The sequence below is a fragment of the Triticum dicoccoides genome, chromosome 1A (assembly GCF_002162155.2).
Source record: "Triticum dicoccoides isolate Atlit2015 ecotype Zavitan chromosome 1A, WEW_v2.0, whole genome shotgun sequence".
Taxonomy (NCBI): Eukaryota; Viridiplantae; Streptophyta; class Magnoliopsida; order Poales; family Poaceae; genus Triticum; species Triticum dicoccoides.
In genome coordinates, this window is record NC_041380.1 from 552,439,977 (window position 1) to 552,447,743 (window position 7,767).

Genomic DNA, 7,767 nt, shown 5'->3' on the forward strand with positions numbered 1-7,767 from the left:
GGATGGTAACAGGAGACAAGGGACACGATGTTTTTACCCAGGTTCGGGCCCTCTCGATGGAGGTAATACCCTACTCTTGCTTGATTAATATTGATGATATGGGTAGTACAAGAGTAGATCTACCATGAGATCAAGGAGGCTAAACCCTAGAAGCTAGCCTATGGTATGATTGTTGATGTGTATGTTGTATCCTCTATCGACCAGCCTGGCCCTGGTTTATATAATGCACCAGAGGCCTCGATTAACAAGAGTCCTAGCCGAATACGCCGGTGGGGAGAAGTCCTTGTCTTGATCGCCAAGTCTTGTGGAATATTCCTTGTATGCGGCAGCTGTCCGAACTGGCCCATGAGTATACGGCCATGGGGGTCCTCGGCCCAATCTAATAGATCGGGAGATGATGTGGTGAGTACCCCTAGTCCAGGACACCGTCAATAGCCCCCTGAACCGGTCTTCAAGTTAGGGATGCTCCTCGATTCTTCCGAACTATTCTTCATCTTCGGTTGCCGGTCCTGAAAACTGGTTCAACAAATCTTCTTTATCTTCGATCTTGAGGATCGCCGAAATGCATTCGACGAGTTTACACGTCGGGTATCCGAGGAGCCCATTTAAGCTTCCGGCCTTTATCAATGCCTTGTTATTTTTATGCCACACCTCGGGTTTGAAGTTGTTCCCGGGAAGCAGTGTCCTCTTGTGTCCGAGCTCCAACGCCGGACTGCATTCGAGGTATCTTTTGTAGCCGAGCACCAACGCCTGACCGCTTCCCGGCTCTAATGCCGGAATGTATCCGAGCTCCAACGACGGACTATGTATCCGAGCTCCAACGCCGGATTGTATATCCGAGCTCCAACGCCGGACTGTATCCGAGCTCCAACGCCGGACTATATCCGAGGTGTCATAAATCACCTTGCTTCAAAGAAGTTTGAAGGAGTTTAGCCGAGCTTAATGCCGGAAATGCCCTCTATGGAGCCAGCCACTAGCGCCCGAGCTTTATGTCGGGCTGCTTCTGAGGTGGTGCACCACCCCGAATGTGGGCCGATTTTTGTGAATATTTTTTATTGGTGCAATTTATTCTCTGCCGAGATATATAGCCAGTAGCCCTCAAGGTGTGTATCGGTCTAAAACCCGAGATGCACCTGAAGGATGATGTAAGACCGCTGATCCCAGTAGCCGCTGAGACTCAGGTTGATTTGCAAAATCGGCCTGAGGATCAAGTCCAAGCTCGGCAGAATACTTCGGGACACTAAAACCGGCATGCTCAGTCTTCGAGACTTGGGTTGGGTGCGGCCGACCAACCTGAGGATCAAAATCTCCTTGGAAACTATATTGGACATAAAATTTTCTGCATTGGACAAACAATGCAGTAGCCCCCGAGACACTAGTCGGGTGGCAACACTGGATCAGGGGATCGATGTGCCCCTTTAATATTTGTAAATAATAAGCCCGAAGCCCAGTAGCCCCCGAGCCTTAATGCGGGCACGGGTGGCCGAATTAAGGATCAATATCCATAGTAAAATCACAAATTATGTGTAATGACTCTATGTATCCAAGTACTTTACGTCATTAATGCTCGGATCCGCATTGTACAAAACTTTGTTGACCGACCATCGGCTTCCACCTCCTCGGCCAGTAGCCGAGGAGTGTTTGTCCTACTTTATAAAGCCTTTATGAGGGCAAAGATTTACAACAAACAAGGCAATCTGGCCATACGGTTTTATAAACAAAGATACGCAGAGAGTTATATCATTGTTTAACAGAAGAAATGTCTTCCAAAGAAAATAGTCCCGCTATCGGTTCCTTTCTTTGGGTTGTCATGCTAAGCATGATCATTAAACCTCAGCTCTAATGTAAGAGCAAAATATTGAGGATTTAGTTTGGGAGGCCAGTTAATAGCCCCCGGTAGTGTTCGGCGACAGTCGGGGTCAAGCCGTAAACACTTCGGCCAATGTTATGAACGGCCCATCATTTAACATAGTCGTCGGATCGCTGACCAGTTTACGCTTATTGTGAAAGTCAGTTTTCGGCTTTCTCCACTGAGGTGCTTAACCATGTGAGCTGGAAGCACAATCGCAGTGGTTCTCCCTTTGCACGCCTAGCCGAACAAAACGGAACGTAGGAAGCAAGTACAGGAGCCGGGCAACCCAACTATTGACCGAAGACACAATTCGAAACCGATGTATATATAGCAATATCTGAGAATGTTTTTGCCGAATCCCTAAAGGTGTCTGGCGTTGCACTGCGAGACTAATGCTGGAAAAGCACAAATAGTTTAAAAGTGCCAAAAAGCTTAGAAAACCAAGAAACGTCAGTAAAAACATGACATCCAAACAATATCAAGTGTTCGGTGCCAATCCGAAAGTTGGTCTTAGAAAAAAGAAGTGCTTCTGTCGTGCTTTAGCATGATACATCCTATCTCAAGACTTCGAGCGGGTCAGCCTACGGTTTCAACCTCCTATCCCGAGGGCGGAGTACTTCTCATCAGGCCAGTTTAGCAAACTAAACTCTAGCGGCTTTGAGAGATAAATTAGGCTCCCCGGCTAGTGACCACACACTCGTGTCGAAAAAAGGAGTGATAAATAATAATAAAACTTTGCAACGACTAAGAAGAATAGCACTTATTATAAAATGGCTCAAATAAACTTAAGATCCCCCAAGTGACTTGGGTAGAAGAATGATTGCATGTACCGAAGTACTTATATCATATCTATGTTCAACCGAACTTTAAACGCGTCTTAACCAACCGTCGGCTTCTCCCTCTTCGGTTAAGGACCGAAAAGTGTTATGTACTCCATCAGTCGAGAATATCGACGGTGTTTCCAATAACCAGGCAATCAGGCCATAAGGCTGTAACAGACAAAGCGCGCTCAGAGAACTTATGCTATATTACTACAAAGAGTAAGAAGCATCTTCGAAGAAAATAGTACCCCCACCGATACCTTTCTTCGGTGCTCATTGTTATTATGAGACTTGTGCAATAGATTTTTTGTACTCATGAGTTCCGTTGTGTGCTGACCATCATTGAATAACTATAAGAGTGCTAGCTTTCGGCTTCACCCAGTCTGAGGTCCAGCTCGGGTGACCCGATCATGACAATCGCAGAGGTGCTCCCTTTACTCCCTAGCCGAACAATCGGGAACGTAGGGGTAAACACAGGAGCGAGGCAACCCAGCTTGCAAATCGCTTAAGTCAATATGGTGCATATTGTGGCGTCATACACGAACAAGGAACGAAGCCGTACAAGTATAATCATATGCAAGAGGAAAAAGCTTCATGAAGGAAGCCCCCAAGTAAACGGAGTATTTGAATTTATGCGTCACAAACAAAGTTTGGACAAGGAAAAAATTTTACAAGCAACTTTTTTCCAAAAAAGTATAATGCTTGGTCGAACCGAACACAAGTTAGAAATTTAAAACTTTGAGCATGAAGGCAACTTAGCTGGTTAATGTGTTCGGTACTGATGACGCGGTCCGAGCTTGATGCGGGACAAGGTGCCATCCCCCAAGCCGGTCCCGAGGTGGCAGAGCAAAGAGCTCAGCACTCCGAAGTGGTGACATAGCACGGTCAATGCAGGCCGGCAGAGTGATGCCGAAGTCCCCGACATGGGGTAATGAAGTGTTGACGAAGCCCCCCATCCAGCCGAGGTGACGCCAAAGGATATAGTCCGGCTGGATCATTTTCCTGTGTCGCATAAAATAGTGCAAGCCAGAGATAATAGTAATAATAATAATATAAGAAAAATCGTTGCATAATCAATAATTTATGCAAAGTGAGTAATAAAAGAAATATGGCCTGGCGCCGAAGTCAATGTCGATGCAGGGCGTCAACGTGATGCGGTAAGGGCGCGACAAAGCCTGAATTCACAGGTCGGTCCGAGTTCCGGATGCGGCATTCGCCGGACTATGTACGGAGACTGACCGGACCACCATGCGACCGCCGTTAATGTGGCCACCATTTGATAGACCTGCGTACATATGATGGACGAACCAGAGTAATAATTCCTTGGGAAAAATTGAACCCAAACAAGCAAAAAATACTAGAATTAATAGCACCTAGTTTATTTGTTGTAGCAATCCGAAGGAGGGTGATTCCCAAAATTGGGACTCGATCCTCACACCCGTTATCGGAGTAGGTTGATGAAGAGATGATGAAGCCCCCGTTCCAGCCGAGATGTCGAAGTAGGTCAGCGTGATGGACACCGGCTCGGAGGAGCAATAGTGCAGCCCTGCCGATGCAGGTCGTGACGTGGTCAATGCCGGCTTGATGAAGTGACCGTGCGGCGATGCCGGTGTGCCCGCTCCGTGTAACCCATGGGGCCGTGATGTTGGTGATGATTTATTCTTTGCGATGTCGAACTGTTGTTCAGCTTGCCGAGGTGATGATCCAAAGAAGTTGAGCTCGGCTCAACAAAGTGACGACGTGTCTAGCGCAGGTTGGCAGCCGTGGAGCAATATTGCCGGACTGGTTTGACACCAGCATGATGTTGAAGATCATGTTCAAAAGATCTTACAGTTAGTGGGATGTGTTCGGGAACAAAACACAAACCCCATACAAAACTTCCTTCAAAAGGGATGTCCGAAATCCTGTTCATAAAAAAGATGAACTCGGGTCGGATTCGTTTTTGCACAGAAAACAGATCCAAAAAGTGATGCACTAATCGGAAGGTTCCCGGAGTTTGGACGGTTGGATCGAGCCGAAATTTTGAGAGGTGGTAGATATAGGAATTCCGCAGCCGATCAACGGTTGGGTCTTCCAAAGGACGTCCGAGCTAGAAGCTGGACACCACGCCCTAAACTCATCCAAATTCCCGTCCAGATTTGACAGGGCCCCGGTATATCGTGGATTGCCAGAGATTCCTCCATCGGAACTCGACGAAATTTTTCAGGGTTGTTCTAGACTCAATTCCGCACAATTCCACCAAAGCGATCGTCAAAGCGATACTCGAGGAGGTGGTGGTGGCAGATACGAGTTCGCTGTCCAGAAAAACAGCACGATCGCTTGAGGGCAATGTTGACGTTGAGCCCCCGATCTCCATAGATGATTCCTTTGTGATCTTGATAGAGATCGGAGCTGATGTTTGATGAAGGCCCTCATCCGGACATGGTGATCCGAACACGGAGTGCAATTCTTGGTCGAACCAAGGTGACCAGTCGAGCTGGTGACGAAGATGCCGAAGTCGCAGTTGATCTGTAGGCGAGCCATCGATCCTTTGTCGATCACACAGCGGAACTCTCAATGAAAGCACCAATGTCGGTGTCAAAACCGGAGGATCTCGGGTACGGGGTCCCGAACTGTGTGTCAAGGCCGGATGGTAATAGGAGACAAGGGACACAATGTTTTTACCCAGGTTCGGGCCCTCCCGATGGAGGTAATACCCTACTCCTGCTTGATTAATATTGATGATATGGGTAGTACAAGAGTAGATCTACCACGAGATCAAGGAGGCTAAACCCTAGAAGCTAGCCTATGGTATGATTGTTGATGTGTATGTTGTATCCTCTATCGACTAGCCTGGCCCTGGTTTATATAATGCACCAGAGGCCTCGGTTAACAAGAGTCCTAGCCGAATACGCCGGTGGGGAGAAGTCCTTGTCTTGATCGCCAAGTCTTGTGGAATATTCCTTGTATGCGGCAGCTGTCCGAACTGGCCCATGAGTATACGACCATGGGGGTCCTCGGCCCAATCTAATAGATCGGGAGATGACGTGGTGAGTACCCCGTAGTCCAGGACACCGTCAATACCCATAGGATTTTTATATGCAGTTCTATAGGCCCATAATGCATCATCAAGTTTCTTGGAACAATTATTTCTAGATCTATTAATAGTCTTTTGCAAAATTAATTTAATCTCTCTATTACACAGTTCTACTTGACCACTAGACTATGGGTGGTATGGAGATGCAATTCTATGATTAACATCATACTTAACAAGAATTTTACAAAAAGCACCATGAATAAAATGTGAACCACCATCAGTCATTAAGTATCTAGGGACTCCAAACCTCGGGAAAATAACTTCTTTAAGCATCTTAATAGAAGTGTTATGATCAGCACTACTAGTTGGAATAGCTTCTACCCACTTAGTAGCATAATCAACATCAACTAAAATATGTGTATACCCATTAGAGGAAGGAAACGGTCCCATATAATCAAAGCCCCAAACATCAAATGGTTCAATAACAAGTGAATAGTTCATAGGCATTTCTTGACGTCTACTAATATTACCAATTCTTTGACATTCATCACAAGACAAGACAAACTTACGGGCATCTTTGAAAAGAGTAGGCCAATAAAAACCGGATTGCAATACCTTATGTGCAGTTCTATCTCCGGCGTGGTGTCCTCCAAAAGCCTCGGAGTGACACTTGCGTAGGATCTGTTCCTGTTCATGCTCGGGTACACAACGTCTAATAACACCATCTACTCCTTCTTTATAAAGGTGTGGGTCATCCCAAAAGTAATGTCTTAAATCATAGAAAACCTTTTCTTTTGCTGGTATGTGAAACTAGGTGGTATAAATTTAGGAACAATGTAATTAGCATAATCAACATACCATGGAGCAGTACGAGAAGCATTTATGACAGCTAATTGTTCATCAGGAAAACTATCATCAATAGGGAGTGGGTCGTCAAGAACATTTTCTAACCTAGACAAGTTGTCTGCAACGGGGTTCTCAGCTCCCTTCCTATCAATAATATGCAAATCAAATTCTTGTAGCAAGAGAACCCATCTAATAGGTCTACGTTTAGCATCTTTCTTTTCCATAAGGTATTTAATAGCAGCATGATCAGTGTGAACAGTTACCTTAGAATCAACAATATAAGGTCTGAACTTATCACAAGCAAATACAACTGCTAAAATTTCTTTTTCAGTAGTAGCATAATTTCTCTAGGCACTGTCTAGAGTTTTACTAGCATATTGGATAACATTTAATTTCTTATCAACTCTTTGTCCTAGAACAACACCTACAACATAATCACTATCATCACACTTAATTTCAAAGGATAAATTCCAATCAGGTGGTTGAACAATAGGTCCAGAAATCAAGGCTTTCTTAAGTATTTCAAATGCTTCTACACAATCATCATCAAAGACAAATGGGACATCTTTTTGTAATAGATTAGTCAGAGGCCTAGAAATTTTTGAGAAGTCTTTAATGAACCTCCTATAAAAACCGGCATGACCAAGGAAACTTCTTATACCTTTAATGTCCTTAGGACACGTCATCTTTTCAATAGCATCAACTTTAGCTTTATCAACTTCAATACCTCTTTCAGAAATTATATGCCCTAAGACAATACCTTCATTAACCATAAAGTGGCACTTCTTCCAATCCAAGACAAGATTAGTTTCTTTACATCTCTGCAAAACTCGATCAAGGTTTCTTAAGCAAGCATCAAAAGAAGTTCCATACACGGAGAAATCATCCATGAAAACCTCAACAATATTTTCACAAAAGTCAGAAAATATAGCAGGCATACATCTTTGAAAGGTAGTACATGCATTACATAAACCAAAATGCATACATCTATAAGCAAAGGTATCAAAAGGGCAAGTAAAAGTGATCTTCTCCTGATCCTCTTTCGACGCAGGTATTTGAGAGAAACCATAATAATCGTCTAGAAAGGAAATTGTGTATGTTAGGATAATCTTTCTAGCATTTGATCAATAAAAGGTAAAGGGTTAATCTGTGGAAATAGATTACCATTCTATAACTTGTAACAATTCTTTGTGGGATCAATTCGTCTTTATCATTAGGAACAACAGTAATAC